A 24,369-nucleotide genomic window follows, 5' to 3' on the forward strand; every position below is an offset into this window, starting at 1 on the left:
AACGGCATTTCTTGTAGAAATAGAGAAAGCAATCATGAAATTCATATGGAAAAATAAAAGACCCAGAATAGCAAAAACAATGCTAAGCAGGAAGTGTGAATCAGGCGGTATAGCGATACCAGACTTCAAACTATACTACAGAGCAATAGTAACAAAAACAGCATGGTACTGGTACCAAAACAGGCGGGTGGACCAATGGTACAGAATAGAGGACACAGAAACCAATCCACAAAACTACAACTATCTTATATTTGATAAAGGGGCTAAAAGCATGCAATGGAGGAAGGATAGCATCTTCAACAAATGGTGCTGGGAAAACTGGAAATCCGTATGCAACAAAATGAAACTGAATCCCTTTCTCTCGCCATGCACAAAAGTTAATTCAAAATGGATCAAGGAGCTTGATATCAAGTCAGAGACACGCCGTCTGATAGAAGAAAAAGTTGGCTACGATCTACATACGGTGGGGTCGGGCTCCAAATTCCTCAATAGGACACCCATAGCACAAAAGTTAATAACTAGAATCAACAAATGGGACTTACTCAAACTAAAAAGTTTTTTTCTCAGCAAAAGAAACAATAAGAGAGGTAAATAGGGAGCCTACACCCTGGGAACAAATCTTTACTCCTCACACTTCAGATAGAGCCCTAATATCCAGAGTATACAAAGAACTCAAAAAATTAGACAATAAGAAAACAAACAACCCAATCAACAAATGGGCCAAGGACCTGAACAGACACTTCTCAGAGGAGGACATACAGTCAATCAACAAGTACATGAAAAAATGCTCACCATCTCTAGCTGTCAGAGAAATGCAAATCAAAACCACCCTAAGATACCATCTCACTCCAGTAAGATTGGCAGCCATTATGAAGTCAAACAACAACAAGTGCTGGCGAGGATGTGGGGAAAAGGGTACACTTGTACATTGCTGGTGGGACTGCAAATTGGTGCAGCCAATTTGGAAAGCAGTATGGAGATTTCTCGGAAAGCTGGGAATGGAGCCACCATTTGACCCAGCTATTCCCCTTCTCGGTCTATTCCCTAAAGACCTAAAAAGAGCATGCTACAGGGACACTACTACATCGATGTTCCTAGCAGCACAATTCACAATAGCAAGACTGTGAAACCAACCTAGATGCCCTTCAATAGACGAATGGATAAAAAAAATGTGGCATTTATACACAATGGAGTATTACTCTGCATTAAAAAATGACAAAATCATAGAATTTGCAGGGAAATGGATGGCATTAGAGCAGATTATGCTAAGTGAAGCTAGCCAATCCCTAAAAAACAAATGCCAAATGTCTTCTTTGATATAAGGAGAGTAACTAAGAACAGAGTAGGGACGAAGAGCAGGAGAAGAAGATTAACATTAAACAGGGATGAGAGGTGGGAGGGAAAGGGAGAGAGAAGGGAAATTGCATGGAAATGGAAGGAGACCCTCAGGGTTATACAAAAGTACATACAAGAGGAAGTGAGGGGAAAGGGAAAAATAATACAAGGGGGAGAAATGAATGACAGTAGAGGGGGTAGAGAGAGAAGAGGGGAGGGGAGGGGAGGGGAGGGGAGGGGGGATAGTAGAGGATAGGAAAGGCAGCAGAACACAACAGACACTAGTATGGCAATATGTAAATCAATGGATGTGTAACTGATGTAATTCTGCAATCTGTATATGGGGTAAAAATGGGAGTTCATAACCCACTTGAATCAAAGTGTGAAATATGATATATCAAGAAATTTGTAATGTTTTGAACAACCAACAATAAAAAATTTAAAAAAATAAATAAATAAAAATTAAAAAAAAAAGAAACTTGCCAAGCTGATATTCTATAACAACAGTACTGGAAACATAATTTGCTAGGCCCGGTGGGGCCCCTTATTCCATAAACATTAAGAAATTAAAGATGGCAACAGCAAAACAATAAACAAAGCACAGGCCCCTTCTAAACGAGAACCCTTTGCAGCTGCATAGGTCAGATACTCACGTGTGCCACAGACCTTCGGACCATCAAGCCTCCACCAAGCTTCCAGCTGACTGTCACATGAGTGAGTCCAGGTGAAAGCAGAAGAGTCTCCCAGTTAAGTCAAGCCCAAAACTGACCTGCAGAATAGATACTAAGTGTTGGTTGAAGCCACTAACTTCTGTGATACTTTATAATACAGCAATAAATATGTAAGACCCCCCCCCATTACTTCCCATCCAGGATAATTAAAGTCTGAACCTTTCAACTTCACCATACCTTCCAGCTCATCTTATGAAGGACTGAGGAATGCTCTGGGCTTTCTACTTCCACATGTGTTCTCTTCTTACCAGGAGTGTGAGTTGTGGAGTCAGTATGACTGCATGAATTTAAATTCTAGCTCCTTCAATTACTAATTGTGTGACTTTGAATACATTATTTTACTTTGTTGTGCTTCTATTTCCTCCTCATCAAAATGGACATAACCTTATCTTTTTAATTAACATCTGTGAAGTTTAGATGAGGTAATACCTGAATAGCACTAATCACAATGACTGTACTCACTAAATGCTGTGAGCATGTTGAAATCAACCACACTGTCTATGAGATTCAGGATGAAAGTTGCAGGAAGTTCATAGAGGATTTCTGGGGTTGTATAGGAACAGTATTCAGAGAGGTATAAAACAGATAATGTCCTAGACAAACTATAAAATAGTGTAAGTTTACAAACTTGAGTTCTGGAGTCAGATTTTCTTCCTTCAGTATTGGTTCTGCCACTTGTTCTGTTTCTTTGGCACACTTCTTGACTTTTTAGGTCTTAATTTTATCAACTGTAGATGAGATTAATAAAAGGAAGACTCACATAGTGTTATTGCGGGGATTGAAGGAGAACTAAAAAATTAAAGCCTGTAGTCCTGGTACATAGAATATGCCTGCTACATTACATTTAAAATGTGAATATTGGTCAGACAGGCAAGCCAAGTTCACTTTGAAAGGGAAATTACCAAATATACTTTATATTGGTCAATGCATCAGAAAGGCATAGAGATGTATGTTTCCTAACCCTCTGTGTAAGCCACAAAAGCAAAAAGAAAGTTCTCTAGCAGTAGACTTTAGGTTAAACGGAACTGTTCAAGTAATCCCAGTTTATTCTCTACCACTTAGCTTTCAAAAGTCCCCTCCACGTTCAGGTTGGTCCTTGTTTTTTTGTTTTTTTTTTTTTTAAACCTACTCATAGTTCAAGAATTCACTTATTCATCATTTATTGAGCACTTTGCAATATGCCAATGAATGACAGACCAGTTTAAGTTCTCACAGAGCTTCTGAGTTATACAGGAGGCTAATGGGATGAAATTTGTTTACCCAGTTAAAGAATTTGAACTTTATTCTAAGGATAATGGGAAGTCATTCAAGTGTTTAACAAAAGAGTGACATTTAAAATAGCATTTGACTACAATGTGGAGAACAGAAGGGCCAGGGCAGAAGTCCTACTGCCTGCTTTGGTAAATAAGTTTTATTGGAACACAACCATACCCTTCATTTATGTGTTGCCTATAGTTGTCTCCAGGCATTATGTGTTGACTAACTGTAATCATCTGGTCCACAAAACCTGACCTATTTACTACCAGGTAATTTAAATTTCCTGTTGATCCCAGGAAAACTGTAGAAGTAACCACAACTATGATAATGGTGGCTAGCTTTGGGGAATGGACGGCAGAGATTTTGGCAAGGCAGACCTAAAAGTATGCCAATTAGTTAATGACTCTGAGGAAATCGTGACCCAGATATCAGCTGGAATCATCTGCTTTGTTTTTTCAGTAAATAAGAGTTGTTATGCAACTCTTATAAAGTATAACACATCCTGAGATATTCTGTCCATTTTCTGGGCATCTGATTTTAGCATTACCTTGACCTTTACTAATGGCTCTGGTTTATGGACTATCTCATTGTTCTGATTTAGCGGTATAACTTGGCCCTGTGCTATGATATTTCTCCTCTTAACCTCACTGCTTCCTCCACTCATGCATGCATCCTGGGGAGGTATGAGAATTTAGGGGTAGTGGAAAGCTTACTGACGATTTGGGAGCAAAGAGGGACATTAAAGAAATACAAATAACTTAGAATATTATATATGTTAAGGAGTATTTCAGACATACTCTGAAGTTACTCTAGCTTCCATCTCTTTTCTCTCTGGTCCCCAGTGCTTTTCCACACCCCCAAGATTTCTGGTGTAGAACAGTTCCTCTGTTGTTATACACCTCTTACTAGCTCCAGTTCTCTAGAATTATCTACATATAATGGTTTGTTAGGGTGTTTTCCTCTGACAAGAATTTTAGTACCAGCTATTGAGAGAACTAGTTTATTTTCAGTATAGTAGCAAGGTGTCTTGGAACAGGGCAAGGATACCCAGAGCAGGTTAAGATCACACAAAGTGTAATCTGATGTATCAGCTCAAGTAGCCAGGCAAGGAGGTAGTCCAATAGGGGCAATAGAGTAGGGAAACTAAGGTTACTTCTTAGCAGTAGTGTAAATAGCTCAGGGTGAGTATAAGGTTGTAAATAAGAGAGAAGACCAGGGGTCCAGAGTGAAAGAAATTACCCAAAAGACTGTATTGTAGACTTTTGACTCTTCATGAAAGGAGATTCACCTTTTTTAAATGAAAAGGAGGAAGGGTTTATTTTGGTTTACAATCTTGGAGATTTCAGAAGAGGGTGGTTGACCCATTGTTTGGAGGGCTGTGGTGAGGTAGTTTATTAAAGTAGGAACACATGGCAGAGAAAACTGTTCACCTCATGACAGTCAGGAAGCAAAGAGAAGGAGGATGAAGTCAGGGTCCCAATATTCCCATCAAGGGCACACCCCCAGTGAGCTGGCTTCCTTCTACTAGTCATCACTGAAAGAAGAGTATATTTTAACTAAAAAAAATCTATATCTATATCTATATCTATCTATCTATCTATCTTTTTATAGTGTTAAACATACAGTAGGGACACAAGAAATATTTGATATGCCAAACACTTAATCTAATGTTATTTCTAAAACTTAGTTCTCCTGTGGCCCTCAGACTTGCTGTTTTGATGTAGAATAATTTATTAGGCCCGAACAAATCAAGCAGCAGTGGCTTTATTTCTAAACAGCTTAAGTAAAAGAGTATCAGTAAATATATTAGATAAGTTCTTCCTTCAAGAAGACCTAAACCAGGTCTCAATGTATTTGTATCACAATAATAACAGCAATAAACAACAATATAACTTGAATATTGAATGCCTCCTAGATCTGAAATACAGTATCAGATACTGACCTGTGTTCTTTTCTTATTTTCCTAAACCCTATTATTATATTCATTTTACAGATGAGGAGGCTCTTGCTCAAAGATGTTCTCTTTCCTAAGGTCATGATAAGTGGCAGTTTGTCTGACTTCAGAACTCTTGATCTCAATAATACTAGCCCTTGCCATCTCATAAAAAGTTGCTCTGCCTCCGATTTCTTTTTATTTTTTTAATATATATTTTAGTTAGACACACACCTTTATTTATTTATTTTTATGTGGTGCTGAGGATTGAACCCAGCTCCTTGCACGTGCTAGATGATCACTCTACCACTGAGCCACAACTCCAGCCTTCTGCCTCTTACTTCTAAGCCTTTAATCTTCTCATTCCATTGCTTAAAATCCTTCCTTGTTTTCTCATCTTCTCCTGAGCAGAGTCTACATAATTTAGTGTGCCATATTTATTTTTCATAATCCTTGACTAATTTAATGCTCTCATCTTCTGCTGCTCTTTACATATTGACATTGAGTTCCAAGAGCTTGTGTTTCCTGGGAACATGTTGAGATCTCCCATGCTTCCCCAAATTTTCATATTCTCCCTCTTTCTGTAGTATTCTTCCTCCTTATCTGCCTGAGTTTTAAAACTAGATACCCAGATTCTAATCAGTGAGCGATCTCCTAATCTCTCTGGTGTTGGTTCTCCTATCAGGAAATTGAGATTATATTTCCCCAGTTTGGAAACAGGCTGCCTGGGATGACTTGCGGCTTTTTCACTCTCTGGTTGATCATCTTGGGGATGTTGGTTGGTTTCTTTAAGCCTCAGGTTTTTATGCTTTTAAAAACATTTTTATTGGCTGGGGTTGTGGCTCAGCAGTAGAGCACTCACCTTGCACGTGCGAGATGCTGGGTTCGATCCTTAGCACCACATAAAAATAAAGGTATTGTGTCCGACTACCACTAAGAAAATCAGAAAATAAAAATTTTAAAAAAAATTTTTATTAAATAGGATACTGGTGGAACTTTAGAATAGTGCCTGACACAGTTAGTACTTAATTAGAACAAACTTTTTTTTTTTTTTTGTATCAGAGATTGAACTCAGGGAAACTCAACCATTGAGCCACATCCCCAGCCCTATTTTGTATTTTATTTAGAGACAGGGTCTTACTGAGTTTCTTGTAGCCTCACTTTTGCTGAGGCAGGTTTTGAACTCAAGATCTTCCTGCTTCAGCCTCCCAAACTACTGGGATCACAGGCATGCACCACCACACCAGGCTAGAATAAATTTTTATTTACCCTTATGCAAATTGAATGAGTAATATATGCAATAATCTACCATAATAATTATTACCATGCTGTGTTTCACAAATTCACTTTTGTAATCCTTTCCTGTAAGATTCTGTACTTTCTGTACATGGCTAGCCATTTTGTCAATTTGCTCGCATACTTCTGATTTCACTAATTATATCCATGCAATTATTTGTTTAAATCCTCATCTCCTCTGTTACCCTGAACTCCTTGAGGACAAGGGACTATTTTATTATCCACCCAAACCTAGCATAAATTGGTATTTAACACGCATGGGTTGATTTATTGAAAGGATGCATTCATTAGTAAGTGAGAATGAGTCAGTTTCAAGGGACTAACAATGAGTATTAGTACTACTTGTAGTTCCACACTGCTGGGTAATGTTTATTAAGTACAGTTTTCTTTATACTTTCCGAAACTCCTGGTACTCATTAACTCATATAATTCTCACAATAACTCTATTAGGTAAGTATTCTCCTCATGAAAAAATTTTAAAAATTATGAAACTTCATTATCACTATATATAGATAAAGTAATTGAAACTTAGAGATGTTAAGTATCATACTCGAAGTCACACAGCTGGCAAGAGGCATACAAAACTTCATATTTCAATAGAGAATTGCATTTCTTAAGAGATACCTGCCTTTCACTGTATTTGAAACATTTTGCAACTCTTTATAAATAAAATGTGTCTTCAGACTCTTTTTAAAAAAGAACATAACATTTCCCTAGGTCTATTACTACATGAATTAATAAATAACATCTTTAACATTTTTTTCTTTTCTATCTGTATGACTGTCATGACTTCTAGATTTTTCTGAAAAAAGTTTTTAACAGAGATGTAACTAGAAAGCAGCTCCCATTCTGACTAACTTTAAGGCCCATTTCTTCAACTCAGAGGTCTCCAACTATGCCCCCCCCCATCCCATATTACACACTTTCCTGGGACTCTTATTCTTAACGCACAGAGTTCTGAGATCTTCCTCAAGAGACGATTTTATAGGGCTTTTGTGTTGTCCTTAATGAAACTCCAGTTATTCTGTTGCAGGTGGTCTTAAAACATACCACGTGAACAACTCTGATACTGCTTTCCTAGTAGGAAAATGAAATACTTGTATAAAGCAATGCATAAACTTGCTCATACCCTCAAAGGAGAGAGGAAGAAGAGAGAAATTCCATCTGGAGGAATCTAAGTTTCATGAAAAAGGTGGCACAGTACTGGACTTGAACTTTAAGACAGAAGTGAGGAAAAGGCATTCTATGTTTTGGGGGTAGCATAAGCATAAGTATGGGGGCAGGAAAAGATTTTTTTTTAATGACTAGTTGTTGGATTTAGCTAGACTGAGTAGAGAACAGAATAGAAAATATGAAGAGGAAAAACAGGAAAGGTAGGTTTGAGCTAGACTGGAGGATTTTTATATCTGCATTTGTTTGAAAGGCAATAAAGAATAATAAAAAGCTTTTGACTTGAGGTGAAAGGAATAAAACCAACAGCAGGTCAGAAGAATTCTACAGAGGTATGAGTTGGAGAAAGGCAATTTATGAATGACAAGGGAAGGTGTAAGATTATAAGGGTTTGAAGTCTCTTCTGCAATTAACAAATATTTGTTGAGAGTCTATTGTATGTGAGATATGTGGTAGTAGGCAGTGGGAGAAGATGCAAAGGAAATTTTCCTGGTATGATGCTGGGGAGACATAAGAGGTAAAATGTGGTATATGGGCCAAAACATAATAAATGAAAGAGGAAGAGCAGAGGAGATAAATAAAAAATTTGGTGAGTAGAATTCACAGAATTTGGTGTGTTCCTGGACATAGAGGGCTAAACAAGAGGGAGGAATCTAGGAAAATTGAGGCTCCTGAGTTGGTAACAAGAGGCATGATGACTCTTAAATGGAGAAAGATAGAAAATGAACAGTACAGAGAGGATGGGGGACAATGCATTTGAAGGACCTGGGAAACTTGATAGGATCTTGAAAGTGTAGATCTGGAGCTCAAGAAAGAGTGTGAGTATATAAGTGGAGTTTACAAAACATATATCTCAGTGGAATGAGGAAAACCGAGGAGAAAATAGGGAGATTAAAACAAAACTGAGATAGGGTTAAAGTTGGGTGGGGCTATTACCTGGAGTAGGTAATACAAAGTAGTCAGAAGTGACTGAGTGGGGGGAGGATCATGGGAGAAATAGACGAACTTTAGATAGAGCAAAGGGGGAGGAAGGGAAAAAGGGGGATGGGGATAGGAAAGACGGTGGAATGAGATGGACATCATTACTCTAAGTACATGTATAAAACATGAATGGTGTGACTCTCCTTTGTGTTCAACCAGAGACATGAAAAATTGTGCTCTATCTGTGTAATATGAATTGAATTGCATTCTGCTGTCCTGTATAATTAGAATAAATAAAATTTAAAAAAATTTTAAAATGAGCAAAAGGTTAATTGCAAAATACAGAGTTAAAAATCAAAACAGAAAGCTTACACGTTCTCAAATTCAAGACTTATAGGAAAATCTCACGGGTTGGAGGAATGAGGCAAGAGCTTACAGAGAAATATGAGCAAAGGTGATAGACTGAGCTGAAGAATGATTTTTGCAGAACTTCTTTAGTGAATGTGTTATATTTGTTTGGAAGAAATCCTTTGGTAGGCAGTGACTCAAAGGGGCTTAAGCAATGGAAGATGTTCATTCAACTCCAATGTAGGGAAGAAGAGAAAGTGTAGCATAGAAAACATTCTACTCAACTCCTCTGGAATTCTCCCTAGGGAGAATATTGAAATACTTGGAGATAATTTCCTATAGGCAATAAAAGAGTTGAATTCTGAGTTAAGGTAATGAAGCCATACAGGGATATCAGTGAGTTAATTCTTTGTATGTTTATTTATTTTCTTAAAGTCGAAGTATGATTGGTCTTAACTGTTTTAATATTCATTACAAGCCAAAGAAGATTAAAAAAAAGCACAAAAACCATATCTGAATTATTTAGGAGACAAGTGGTTTTGATCTTCTGCTTAATTTGTTCATCCTCTTCTGCCCAAATCAGCATAACAAATGTTGAATCTAGATAGTTCGTGTTTTTAGGTATTGGTTATAATTACTTATTTTCCAAGCACTTATTATATGACCAGTAATCCAAATTTGCATGATTCTTTCCAAAGCATCCCATGATGCTCTTACAATGGACATTCTTTTGGGGAAGAATTAATACTTCAGATTAAGACAAATGAATTGAAACTGAGTTCCTTTCACCTCTATGTTGGTACATTGAAAATACCCTATGCATAAAACAATATTTAAAGCCAAATCCTGACAGTTTTTAAAATGTCATCTAGAACAGGACTTCTGTACAAGCCAGAGGAGAGTTTCTATGGAAGGGGTCTTTATAGGATGCTTGTATTTTAATGTAATTCAAAGTATCCCTTTAAGTCACTTGACTCCCTCCTATTACTTAGTTAATTGCTCAGGATTAAAACAAAACAAAACAAAACAAACAAACAAAAAACAGGAATGTCATTCTTTCACTTTTTCCTTCTCTAAAATGTCAATTGTCAGTTAAGATTCTTCCTTAGCCAAGTGCATTGAGCTTCCTAAATGAATTTCTTGACAAGCTGAGAAAAGTGGTGAGAATCCATGGAGATCACCCATGGTACAATGTAAGGTGCAAAGCTGCAGGGTGCAATGTCTGGGGCAAAGTTGTGTAATATAGAAACTTGGTCTTTGAACATCTTAAAATTTGGCTGTGTTCAGCGATTTAGCTCTCAGAACACAGTTGTGAGACTCAAAATTGTGATTTTGATTCCTATGTTCATAATGTTGCCTCTTCTATAGGTTATAGATTTTGATAACTAGTCATTTGCCTAAAACTAATAATATATTCATTCAAAGTTGAATAAATGAATGAATATGAATTTATTTGTTTCTAAATTTAAAAAAAATATTTATTTTCTTATTGGTGGCAGCAAATAGAGGCTAATGAGAAGAGATGTGTGTGGGAACAAGACTGAGCAAAGGAGATTAGTTTGGGTGCACTTGACCTAATGTAGACATTGGGTGCTGTGGGAACAGGAAGGAGTCAAGGGTGACTTCCAGGTCTCTGTGGTGGCTTGGCAGATCTTGTTAGCCATGTGGAGAGATGGAGAACCCCTGGAAATAATACTCCATCTGAAAAATGATTCTTTCCAAAGGTCATCTGAATTCTAACGACCTCAATTTCTATCTATTATAAATGTTAGTATATGTTTCTATACTGTAAATGTTGGGAGACAAAATGAGCTTCTTATTTATATCTAAAGAAATAATTTCTATGCTTTAAAATTCTGACATTCACTTTTATTTTTTGTTTGTTAATTTCTTCACTTTTTATTTGATTAGAGATAGAATTAATATATCAAGTTAAATTTCCTTATACTTATAGTGCTTTCATTAATGATATTATAATTATGCTACATAGAGAATATTAGTAGTAGTTTCATTTTTTCCTTACTCCACAACCCATTTCTCTCAACATTTTGATTTTTCAATATTGTTAATATTTAGGGATAATACACATTTAATTATAGAATATGTATAACAAAGTTTGAAGCTAAAATTTAATTGTAACTGTCTTTCAAAAATGATATTTTATCTTGTATTTACTACAAGGAGAATTTTAAAATCTGAGACCAGAATCATACTTTCCTTTGTAGAAAATAAATCCCCATAAAATATCTTTCTTACTAAAACTAGTTTTTCTTCTTTTGAAATATTTTTAGTATATTATGAAGAAATATAAAAATATTTTTAAAAGGGATGGGATGAGTAACTTTTCAAAACTGTTATTTGTTGGAGAGTAAAAATGTTTCGTTTTTACTAAAAAAGCACAGAATACAGGTCCAAAGACTAAGTGGGAGATGTGAATTAGCATATCTATTTTCTAGGTAAATAATAACTGCCATTCTTAATGCTTCTGACTTCTCATAGAATATCTAAAATGGGACAACAATTAGCAATGAACATGATTCAAATTTGATGAGTAAATTGATTATAGTAATACTATTATTGTATGAACAATAGTCATAATGACATAGGAGATCATTTTGGGAGATAAATATTTAAGGGAGAAAATGTTTGTATATTAAAAATATGGTTATAAGATGGAGGAACATGGAGGGGAGAGGAGTGGGCTGGGACTGGGTAGCCTATGAACACCTCAGAGCTGAGGAAATGGATGAACAGAGGAGGCAGAATGTTTCCTAATGTACCTTTGTTGGCTAGAAGAAGCCAAGAGCTAAATGGAGGCCTGCCTGAAGGAGGAGCTTTCCCTCCCTGGTATATAGCTGAAGGACAGCCTCTGCAATGGAGCGCTGCTGGCTAAATGGGGCCACTGTTTTGCACCCTCTGTGGTTCCCTTGAAGAAGATCTGTGATGTGGAGCAGCTGCAGTACCAGGCAACAGGCTTGTATTTCCATCACACAGACACCCTCAACTTTTGCTGTCTGCAGTAGCCCACATCAGTCTGCCTTTGACCTTATTCCCAGAGACCACATCATCTATGACAAGAAGAACATGCTCCAGGTTTTCTACTGCATTCATGCTCTCAGTCTCTTCCTCTTCTAGTTGGGATTGGCCCCTCAGATACATACATGATTTATATGTGATAGTGAAATTCGACAGCTGAGGAACTCAGCAACATGGCCTCTGAACTGCCTTCAGCAAGATGGGGGGGGCATCTGGCCAATGAATTTTCTGTGGATAAGGCTGCAATCCACATAGCCATCCTTGCCATCGATGAAGTAGTGGAGTGAGGGGTGGTCCAGGACACCCTGGCTGCCTTGCAGAATCCTAGTGATCTTCTGGGGAATCTTTGAGAACCTCTGGCAGCCATCTACCAGGAAATGTTGGCCCTGGCCAAGATGGAGAAGGCTGCCAGTGCCAGGAACCACGATGACAGAGAAAGCCAGGACATCTATGACTACTACCATACCCAGACTGAAATCCAGGGCAACCTCAACCATGTCAATGTCCGTGAAGCTCTAGAAGTCATTGATGAAGCCCTGGAAAGAGAGCCCAGAAGCCTTGCTTGAGGCCCTTCAGGACCTTGCCCTGGCCCTGCAAGAGGTGAGGAGAGACTTTGCTGACTGGTATCTGAAACAAGTGACCTCAAACAGAGAGCAGAAAGCACAGGAGGTGGGCCTGGTAGAGCTTTTGGAAAAGGAGGAAGATCAGACTGCTGTGGCTGCAGCCAACAGCAAGAGTAGTCAGAACAAGCCATGCTCCAGGCTGTGAGGTGGGTCAACAAAGCCATTCAGAGGAGAGTGGACGTGGACACAGTGAAGGAGCTGCGTCCAGTGTACCCCTTTGCTGCCACTGTGTACCAGCAGGAGCTGGCAGTGCCCCAGCGACAGCAGCAGGGGGAGCTTTTCCAGGAGGAGTTCTTCGTGGCTATGGAGATGCTGTCAGCCATAGTCCTGATTAATAGGAACCTGGAGGCCAGGGATGCCTGTGGCTTCTGGAACAGTCTGGCGAATCCCATCACTGGCCTAGCAGAGGTAGAAGGAGAAAATGCTCAGTGTTACTTTGATGCCTTGGTGAAGCTGCGACAGGTGCATGGAGTGGATGGGACTTTCCCGAGTTGGAATGACCTGTAGGGCACCGTGAGCCAGGGCACAATGCCCAGGTCCAAGAAGATACCAATCAGGTCCTTGTGGTCAGCCTTATCAATGAGGCTCTGGACCAAGGAAGCTCTGAGAAGACTTGTCAGCCTCCCTGTTGCTCCTCGGTATCATCTCTTCCTTGTGGCAGCCAAAAGACAGAAGGCCAAGGTGACAGGGAATCCTGGAGCTGTGCTATGGCTGGAGGAGATCCACCATGGAGTGGTCAGAGCCAACCAGAACACAAGCACAGCTTGGAGAATGGTCCTTGGTGTGGCTGCTATCAATCAGGCTATCAAGGAAGGCAAGAGCAGATGTTGAAAAACTCCTCCATGGCCCTCCGAGGGGTAGTTTCTGACTGTGTGGATGACTACCAGTGGGTCCTGGAAGGTGCTGTGGAAAAGAAGCTGTATTCTAGGGGACATAGCTTTCTGGGTTCAACATGACATAAAGGATGGCACTGCCTACTATGTTTTTAGGGGATATGGGAGAACCCCCCCTCCCCCAATTGCCATCTCAACACCTCCCACCTGACTCATGAAGAGATCCAGTCAGCTATCACCAAAGCCACTGCTGCCCATGACCTCCAGGAGCTCTGGAAGGCCAATGTTGGCTTCATCGTCCAACTCTAGGCCTGCCTCCATGGCTTCGTAGTCCTCCAGAAGTTTGCTGAGCGTTCACACTTTCTGAGGACTTGGATTCCACCAGTCATCAAAATCCAGGCTCACTGGCAGGGTTATAGACAGCACAAAATTTACCTGCAACAGTTGCAGTATTTTAAAGCAAACCTGGATGCCATAATCAAGATCCAGGCCTGGGTTTGGAAGTGCGCAGCTTGGAAGCGATACCTCAGGTGCCTGTGCTACTTCCAGAAGAATGTTGACTCCATTTGTGAAGATCCAGGCTTTTTTCCGAGCTAGGAAAGCCTGGGGTGACCACAGGATATTAGTCAGAGCCAACCAGAACACAAACACAGCTCCCAGAATGGTCCTTGGTGTGGCTGCTATCAATCAGGCTATCAAGGAAGGCAAGGCAGCCTAGACAGAGCAGATGTTGAGGAACCCTGCCATGGCCAACCAGAGAAGTGAAAAATTCTTCTCCATATTAGCATGCAGCCCGCCCTACCTTCAGTGTGGTGCACAGGTTTGCCTACCTCCTGAACCAAAGCCAGCAGAACTTGTCAGCTGAGGCCCAGCTGCTGAAGCTCCAGGAAGAGATGGTCAGAAAGATCTGCTCCAATCAGCAGCTGGGGCAGGACTTCATCCTTATGGACATCAAGATTGGCCAGCTGGTGAAAAACCAGATCACCCTACAGGAAGTGGTCTCCCACTGAAAGAAACTGACCAAGAAGAATCCCATAAAACTAAAGGCCAAATGTTTTCTCTGATAAGTGGATGCTAATTCATAATGGGGTGGGGGTAAGGGAAGAGTGGAAGAAATTTGGATGGGGCAAAGGGGAGGGAGGAGGGAGCAGGGGGGTAGGAAAGATGGTGGAATGAGATGGTCAGCATTACCCTAGGTACATGTATGATTGCATGAATGGTACGATCCTACTTTGGGGACAACCAGAGAAGTGAAAAATTCTGCTCCATGTGTGTACAATGAATTGAACAGCATTTTGCTGTCATGTATAATTGATTAGAATGAATGAATGAATGAATTTAAAACAAAAGCAAAAAAACCAATACAACAACAACAACAACAAAAAGAAGACGACGAAGAAGAAGGAGCAGCTGTCAAATATTATGATTCTGGACAAGCAGAAGGTATTAAAGTCGCTAAGCAAAGAGAATCTGCAGAAACTAGAAGCTTACCAGCACCTCCTCTACCTGCTCCAAACTCAACCCATCTACCTGGCTAAGCTGACCTTTCAGATGCCACAGAATAGAACCACCAAGTTCATGGAGGCAGTGATTTTCGTTTTATACAATTATGCCTCCAACCTCTGGGAGGCCAACCTGCTGCTATAATGAGTGGGGACAGAGCACCCTGTGGGAGATCCTAGGCAAGTTTATCAAGGACATGCTGGAGGAAAAGGTGCTTAGTGTCCACACAGACCCTGTCCACATCTACTAGAGCTGAATCAACCAGACTGAGGCCCAGACAGGGCAGTGCATCCATATTCCCTATGATGTCACCCCCAAGCAGCCCATGAGCCACCCCAAGGTCCAGAGATGGACATCTCCCTGGCAACTTGCTTGCCATGATTGAAAAGTTCCTTGTAGCCATCATTTCATTTTTGAGCCAAATTCCATATGGGCTGTGGTATGTGGCTAAAGTTCTGAAGACAACCCTGGCAAAGAAGTTCCCTGATGCCACAGAGAGTGAGGTCCATAAGATGGTGGGGAACCTGCCGTACTACGGATTCCTGAACCCCACTGTGGTGGCTTCTGACATTGTGATCCTGGCAGTTAAGTGGTGCCCTGGCCACCCCACAGCACCATGCCTTGGGGGCTATAGTCCAGCTCCTGCAGCATGCATCGACTGGCAAGGCCTTCTCTGGGGAGACTTCGCACCTGTGGGTCCTGAATGACTATCTGTAGGAGACACACCTCAAGTTCAGGAAGTACATCTGCAGAGTCTGCCAGATGCCAGAGCCGGAAGAGTAGTTTACGAAGGATGAGTACTCAGACATGGTGGCTGTGGCCAAACCCATGGTGCACATCATGGTGGGAGAGCTGGTCAACATGAATAGGCTGCTGCTGGAGCATCAGGACTGAATAACTCCTAATCACTGGGACCCCCTGTACCAGCTCCTAGAGGACCTTGGGGAGCTGCCCACCATTACTGACCTCATTAGGGAGAACATAGCTGCAGATGGTCACATGGATCAAGCAAACTCAAAGTGTCCCTGATACTCACCAACAAATTTGAAGGGCTAGAGGCAGATGCTGATGATACCAATGCCCAGAGCCTGCTTGTAAGCACCAAGCAGATGTTGGTTGGTATCACACTGGGGACTCCCTCAAGGAGATCCTGACCCTCTCAGCTTCCAGAAAGCAGGACATCTGTAGCCAGCACAGGCACTGGCAGCAGCAGAAGGCAGAGCTGGTGAAGCTTCAGGCCACATTCCAGGCCCTGAGCCCTAAGACTACTTTCTATGAGGAGCAGGGTGACTGTGACAACCAGTACACCTGGCCCCCAGCAACAAGAGTTCCAGGAAGGGGAAGAAACATCCATCTCTTCATTACACTGCTGCCCAGCTCCTGGAGAAGGGTGTCTTGGTGGAAATTGAAGATCTTCCCATCTCTCACTTTATAAATGTCATTTTTGACATCACTCCAGAGATGAGTAATTTGAAGTAAATGCCAATTTCCTGAGTGTGGACATAGAACGATGTGTTTGTGGGGGCCCATGTGGCACTGTTGTCCTCTGTGGCAGGATGGGCAAGGTGGCCTTCCATGAACCTCAAATATCGTCCCCTTGTTTATGGTCTCTTTATATGTGGGTTACTAGGGTATTTATTTTCTCTTCCACCCCTATACACCAAATCATTGTACAGACTTAATACTGGTTTTAATTCTTGCATCTTTTTGAGCTCAAAGAAAGAGTTCTCATTTGCCCTATTCAAACTAACATCCATGCTAGTTTTTTCCACCTTGTGTTAAATTCACCTTGGGTCAGGGCACTAGGGATCCTGCTGGTGTTTAAAAGTTCATTATCTCAGCTTCCTTTGTCTTCCACCCTCAGGACTCTTATGACTTAGAGCTGACTCTTTAAGCAGATTCAATGGATCTGAAGGCCCACTTCTGCCATAACATAAGGCTGGTGCCATAACTTAGCTATTGGAAATTGTGCTGCTGTGGGTATACATGTATTGTTTTAGTATGCAGATGAATAATTCTTTTGGATAAGTATCAAGGACTAGTAGAGCAGGGTCATATGATGGTTCCATTCCCGATCCCAAAGGAATTTTTCTAATTTCATAAAATTGTATTTTAGCTCTAAGGTCTATGAAAATTACTCATGAATAATTCAACTATCAGTTTTATTTTTTTAAATAACAATTTGTTCAAAGGAACATGTGCAAACTAATTTTTTTGCAATACTGATATATGAGTTCTTCATGTTACAAAACAGTAGGCATGAATTTTATATGTAGATATACAATGATAATTCTAGCATTACCCAGTAAGGTCTATTTGCCTTGTTAATAGGCATTTGGATCTAGAATTCTAAGGAAAAAAAGGCAGTTTCATAAATTTGCTACTTTTTCAAAAAATGGTGGAGGGTAGGACCAATCTGAAGAGCTATACTGAAAGATAAATGCTCCAAAATCAGAGTAGTGGGGAAGTAGAATAACAATCTCTTTATGGGGTGGAGCTTGTTGTTTTTAATTGGAGTATATTTTACGAATTTTTACTGTTTAAGGGCAACTTACATTTTTTTTTGTGATGTCTGTTAATGCCCTCTATTTTTCTCTTCAGTGGTTGGATTTTTTTCTTCTAGATAGAAGCTTCTTACATATTAAGGAGCCCTTTATGTGTGATTTGAATATCAGATATTTTCCCCAGCTTATAATTTGTATTTCTACTTTGCTGATGTTACTGTTATTTTTTTCAGCCATTAGTAGTGTTTCATTTTTAGATTTATTAATATTTATGGGTTCTAGATTTTGAGATAAAATTATAAATATCTTCCCATTCTAAGGCAAGAAAGGAATTTACCCATGTAATTTTATAGACTTTGTGTATTTACATTTTATATTTAAATCTTTGACCCATTTGGAATATATATCTTAGTGTATAGTATGAGATATAGATTTAACTTCATTTTGTCTGGATGCTGTTTATTTAAAAATTCATATTATCCTATGGATTTAAGATGCTGTTTATTTGAATTTATTTCTAGAGTTTCTACTCAATTCCATTATTCTATTCCTATAAAAATCCTCAAGTGTGTAATTATTTAAGTTCTGTAGTATGTTTTTAATATAGAGAGGGTTATTCCATAATCTTTTATTTGTTTTCTTTTTGGTGCTGGGAAACGAACTCAGGACCTGTGCATGGCAAGTGTACGCTCTACCACTGAACTATAACCCCAGTCCCTCACTGATCTTTTTACAAGAGTTTGAGAAAAATCATTCTTGCTTGTTTATTTTTACACATGGACATTAGAATCAGTTTGCCCTATTCAAGAAAATAATTTGTTGGCATTTTCATTGTGATTGTAAAAAATTTTTAATTAAAATTTAGGGAGAATTGGCATATATTGACTTTTTTTCCCTATCCCAAATACAGTTTGACTCTTCATTTGTTCAGATTCTACTTTGGGTCATGAAGGAATGTTTTAAGTTTTCCTCATAAATTTTGCGTATTCCTTATTAAATTTATTCTTAGGCACTCTTTCTTTGAGTTTGAATAAGTTTATTTACAAATTTGGTCTACTATTTTGTCTAGCCTTGAAAATTTAGAGTTCTTCAAAATTTTTGAAGCCCTCATTTTAATGCTATATTTACTTATTTTATGTCACTTCTCCACAATTTCACTCTAAATTTAATTGAAAGGCTTGGATTTTGTTTCTCAAAAAAATGTGAAAAATTGTAGTTCACCATTGAATTAAGGTTTTCATCCAGTTACTTGCTTTTTTTTTAAATTTTTTATTTAGTTGTAGTTGGACACCTTTATTTTATTTTTATGTGGTGCTGAGGATTGAACCTAGTGCCTCACACGTGCTAGATGAGCACTCTATTGCTGAGCCACAAGCCCAGACCCCTTGCTTTTGTTTTTATTTGTTCTTTTTAGATATACATGACAGTAAAGTATATTTTGACATATTGTACATATATGGAGTATAATTTATTCTAATTTGGATCCCATTCTTGTGGTTGTATATGATGTGGAGTTTCACTGGTCACATATTCATATATGAACATAGGAAAGTTATATTTGATTAATTTTACTGTCTTTATTATTCCCATGCCTCCTCCCTTCCATCCATTGCCCTTTGTCTAATTAAATGAATTTCTATTCTCCCCCCCTCTTATTGTGTGTTAGCATCCACATATCAGAGAGACTATTTGGCATTTGGTTTTTTGGGATTGGCTTATTTCACTTAGCAGGATAATCTCCAGTTCTATTCATTTACCTGCAAATGCATAATTTCATTCTTCTTTATGGCTGAGTAATATTCCATTGTGTGTGTGTGTGTGTGTGTGTGTGTGTGTGTGTGTGTATATATATATATATATATATATATATATATGTATATATATATATATATGTATATGCTTTATCCATTCATCTGTTGAAGGGCACCTAGGTTGGTTCTATAGCTTTGCTATTGTGAATTGAACTGCTACAAACATTGATGTGACTGTGTTACCATAGTATGTTGATCTTTGCCGCAGTCTGGCTGGGCACAAAATCACGAGCCACTCAAGCAGGAACAAACTTTTATTATTTTTTGAAACTGCCGCCAATGTCCGGTACGCGCCCGGGAAGATTTTCGATCCACCCACGCGGCCTCCTCCCGGACCCGCAGAGAGCGCCCCTCCCCCGGAACTCCCTCCTACTGTACTTCCCCAACCAATGGGAACTCCCCAGGAGTCCTGTAGCCGGCCTAGGTGAACAGCAGGAGTCCAATATCCATATGAATGCAAATCTTAACATAATCATATCATCTCAATGGCTAGCTGGCGTCACCTTTGGACCAAAAATGCCATGCATCATATACTTGGCTCTTAGCAGATCTTGAGTCCTTTGGGTATATACTGAGGAATGGGATAACTGAGTCAAATGATGGTTCCCAAGTTTTCTGAGGAATCTCCATTCTGCTTTCCAGAGTGGTTGTACCAATTTGCAGTTCCATTAGGAATATATGAGTGAACCTCTTTCCCCACATCCTCACCAACATTTATTGTTACTTGTATTCTTGGTAATTGCTTAGGCACTCTTTATTGCAGTTATAACAGGATCTTTTCATTCTTTTATTTTGTAAAGAAGTATTCTATGCGTGTACATATGTATACATGTATGTGTGTATGTATGTATATATACATGTAGATGTACACATGTGTATATAATTAAAGTAGTTCCAAGAAAGGATGTATGTATTTAAATTAATTTTATATACTGATCCATACTTAATTTTCTATTATTTATGTATTTTTGTTGATTTTCTTTGATATATTCATACTTATTTATTAAAATATGCATGTATATTTTAGTTGACTTTCATAATATAATCATACATCATCTATCAATAGTGACAATTTTGCATTTTTTTCCAGTATTGATATGGTCACTTTCTCTCTTTCATCCAGTTCCCACATTGCTATTTCTAGTATCCCTTTAATAAGCAGTAGAAGAATGTGCATCCCTTTGTCTTCCTCTTGACTTGAGCCAGGCTCTTCTAGTGTTTCCCATTAAATCTGGAGCTGGCTTTGAGTTTTAAATTTACTTTCTCAACACATTACTATTTTGCCTTATCTGAAAACTGAAAATTTGGTCCAATGGTAAGATTCTTACATGTCCAATAATGTACTGTTTTAATCCCCCCTCCCATTTTTTTCCTATGAAACCTTATAGTATTTGCAAGTATGTATAGAAAAGTATCTGGAAGGATATTTAACAAATTGATCTAAAAGTTACACATCATATAAATAGTGATTGGTAACATCAGTTTCAACTAATAAATAAATCTAAAAAAAATCATAATAATTTTTTGACACAATTAAAAAATATGTTGGAAATTAAAAAAAAACAACAACTGTGGTTCTTCCCATGCCATCATTCTGGATTCCTTTCTGCTATTAATTTTTTATAATACAAAAATAAGACCCTCCTTTTTAAATATTATGGAAGTGATCTTTGCAAATAGCAATAAAAATGAGAGTATAGAAAAATGTAAGATAACAATTTCCTCTATTTAGAAGAGTTTTGGGAAACACATTCATCAGAAAACTTTGTTTCATTTATAAGAATTATTTACTTTTCTTTTTAAGGATGGAGAAAAAATCTCCAAGAGATGAAAGATTTTAATAAATTTTGGAAGCTGAAGTTGGGTTAAGTAGTGGTAATTGGCTTGGCCAAGTGGAAGAGGGACTAAAGTAAGTGTTTAGAGGAGATAGCACTTGGCTGTGGGGTATACTGTGGAGGGGAGGGGTGGGGCATTAGACTGAAGGAGGTTTGCTCTAAAGTGATTGCTTTACTGAACTCTGAACCCCCTGGTCCTTCATATAGCCAGCCTGGACTCAGGTACTATACCCTAATGGTACCACCATCAATATAATACCCCTCTGAGATTAATGTTTCTTTTCTGGAGAAAGGATTTATTCTTTCATGGAGAGTTCCCACAATAAAAGGGCTAACTAAAGAATTGAAAGAACCCTTGAAAATGAAATATATGTTTGGAACAGAACTTTCGTAGAAGATTAGAAGATAAAGTTAAGGCATTCTCCTGGCCCAGGATTTCTCACTATGAACATTTGGGGCAGGGAATTTTTGTTGTTGTTGTTGTTTTTGTTGTGGGGGCTGTTCTGTGCATTGTAAAATGATTAGCAACCACTCTGGCCTCTACTCATTGTATGCCAAGACATCTGCTCTTTCCTGTGGTGACAACCAAAATTATCTACAGACATTGTCACATGTGCCCTAGGGCAGAGAAATCAACCTTCCAACTCCTCCCTTTGACAATTTCTGTCTCAGACAATAGAAAAGAAAGATGCAGAGATGATCAGTAGGATAAAGGGATGACAAATTTAGAGAATTAATATCGATAGTCTAATAGCCTATTAACAAGAATTCACAAGGAGAGAACAGAGAAAAAGGTAGGGAGGAAATTATTGAAGAAATATGAGAAAAAATTGCAGATAAAAGACCCTTTAATGTTCAATACAATTGTTTTTTTTAAAGACCTATTCTAAAATGCATCATTATGAAACTTAGACAACCAGGGAAAATTCTAGAAAGAAAAACAGATCAAATACAGAGGAATTGGAAACTAGAAAGACATTAGACATTTCAATAGCAGCATTAAAAGTAAAAGACAGTAAAATAATGTTTTTACAGTCTATAGGAAATTGAACTCAATCCTATCTAAATTATCAATCAGTAATAAGAACAGAATGCATTTTCAGACTTGGAAGTAAATATTTTCTCCCTATGTATCCCCTCTGAGTAAACCACTGGAGTCTACTGCAGCAAAATAAGAGTAAACTCAGTCATGTTTGGGCATTGGAAGGTATTATTAATGGACATTGGATAGATATGTTAAGGATTTTAGACAAAATTTAGGTTTAGATTATTTTAAAAGTGAAAAAGCAAAGCAATTGTTAACTCCAGGAACAGATTTTTAAGAAAAGTATTATTATGGCACACTACTTGATTCAGCAATGCCATTGTATTTACATTTTGTTATGAATGATGTAAACTCTAATTATTGTTTACTGAATGTGATGTGTCAAGCAAGGGTGTGGGCAAAGTGGTGGTGATGCTGGTGTGTAAACAGCATGTTATTTTCCAATACCATGACAAGATGTCAATAAGTAGTATCTAAAACTGAAAATTAAGTAACATTGGAATATGGGTTCCATTAGGAATTGAAGAACACACAGCTGCGTTGTAGGGAATATGGGGCAAAATAAGTGGAAAAAGGAGTAGGGCAGAGACTGATGTGACTCAAGGATGATGGTTTTTATTATAAGCCATTAAGAACCATTTGAGGATACAAAATATGTTATAAGCTTATATGGAAATATCACAAAACCCAATTATTTTATACAATTAATATGCACAATAATTAGTATAAGAATGAGAAAAAAGAAAATGTGAATTTTCATCCATATATTTTATTTTTATTAAAAATAAAATGCAGAAAAAGCAACACATATTCATTATGGGGAAAAATCACATAAAGTAATTAATTGTTATAATATCCTGAAATAGTTTCTTTCTAGAAATTTCAAAAACACAGATGAATATACTTTTAAATGCTCATAAAGTCTCACAAAAATTCTTGATACACTTTTTCCAACATAGGAAAAAGTAGTACTTGAGGTTATTTACTTTTTACTACTCAAACCTTTCTGATCAAAGTGTTCGGCTGCCACTAACAGCCTAGTGGAGAATTGAGGCAGTTTTCCAAAACACTTTTATCTTGCTATCTTAGCAAGAAGTAGCTTTTGGTCTCAGTTTTTCAAACAAATGACTCTATTTAGAAGTTTAAGAACCTTGGGAAAGAGAAGTTCATCAGGAAAATTTGCTTCAATTAAGAGAATTTTTGTACTTTTTAAAGTGCAGATGAATAATTTAATTTTTCTGAACTGTTTCCTTGAACCATTTCTAGGAACAAAGATACAAAAAGTGCAATTCAGCCTTCATACTTCACATTTAAAATGCAGAAAAACTTCGGAGTAAATACAGAATTTTGAGGAAGTATCATTGGAAAGGGAATATTGGTAAAACAAAGGTAAGAATAATTAAAGATCTAAATGTAAATAACAAAATTGATATTTTAAAGAAATTAAGCCGCACTAAAATTTTCAGGAAAAAATGTAGTTGATATAGTCTGTCCCTCAAGGTCACTGAGTTTTGATTAGTTTTCAAATTTTAACATTTAAGTAATATTTACATTTAATATTTAACTAATAATCCTTTTGAATCTCAGGCTTTGTCCTTCTTGCAGTTTGGTGATGCATTTATAGAAGCCTAACATGAAGGAATACAGTGGGACATATAGTGTATTCTGTGGGTTTATTTGGCCTGAGTTCTTGCTATTGTTGTTATTATTATTAAGAATAATGATAACAGAATAACTAACAACTAACAGAACAGAACCGAACAACTAACAGCCACCATTGACATTCATACTAGTGTCTGTCTGTAGGGGGTTAGTTTTGATCCAGAGTCCTGAGATGACACTGAAATCTATCCTCTTTGTGGGCTGACCCCACATATGTCCACATACAACCATCCTGCCCAAGGAGTTAAGAAATAACCCAAATTATCAGATACTACACACATTGTGAAGCAACTATGATGAAACAGATGTGGTCAAAGAGCACTGCTGCCCTGCCTGGTATGTTCTGAATCTTAGGAAGGAAAATGGGAATATGCATTTGGGGGGGCCTGCAGGATGGATCTTCCTCCCTTCCTGAATACAGGACAGGTTTCTGTCCCTGTAGCACATTTTGTATTTTCCAAGTTAGTCTGAGCTTCTTTTGCTAAGACTGAGTCTTCAGAAGTAACTGAATTATTATTACCATTTT

General features: G+C 38.2%; 1 protein-coding gene and 1 pseudogene across 2 annotated transcripts in view; both read left to right on the forward strand.

Moving 5' to 3' along the window:
* The window catches only part of Tlcd4 (TLC domain containing 4), an 86,473-nt gene that overhangs the window by 8,050 nt on the left and 54,054 nt on the right, over positions 1–24,369 (forward strand). Inside the window, exon 1 of one of the 2 annotated variants that reach the window (XM_071618080.1) lies at positions 23,550–23,570. The exons of the other annotated variant lie outside the window; for it this stretch is intronic. The gene's annotated coding sequence lies outside the window, so the exon portion shown is untranslated. Of the gene's footprint in view, positions 1–23,549; positions 23,571–24,369 lie in introns of those variants that run through there. 2 annotated transcript variants of the gene reach the window in all.
* On the forward strand, positions 11,674–16,880 carry LOC114092578 (ras GTPase-activating-like protein IQGAP3; annotated as a pseudogene).

Source organism: Marmota flaviventris, chromosome 10, assembly GCF_047511675.1.
Source record: "Marmota flaviventris isolate mMarFla1 chromosome 10, mMarFla1.hap1, whole genome shotgun sequence".
NCBI classification, from domain to species: Eukaryota; Metazoa; Chordata; class Mammalia; order Rodentia; family Sciuridae; genus Marmota; species Marmota flaviventris.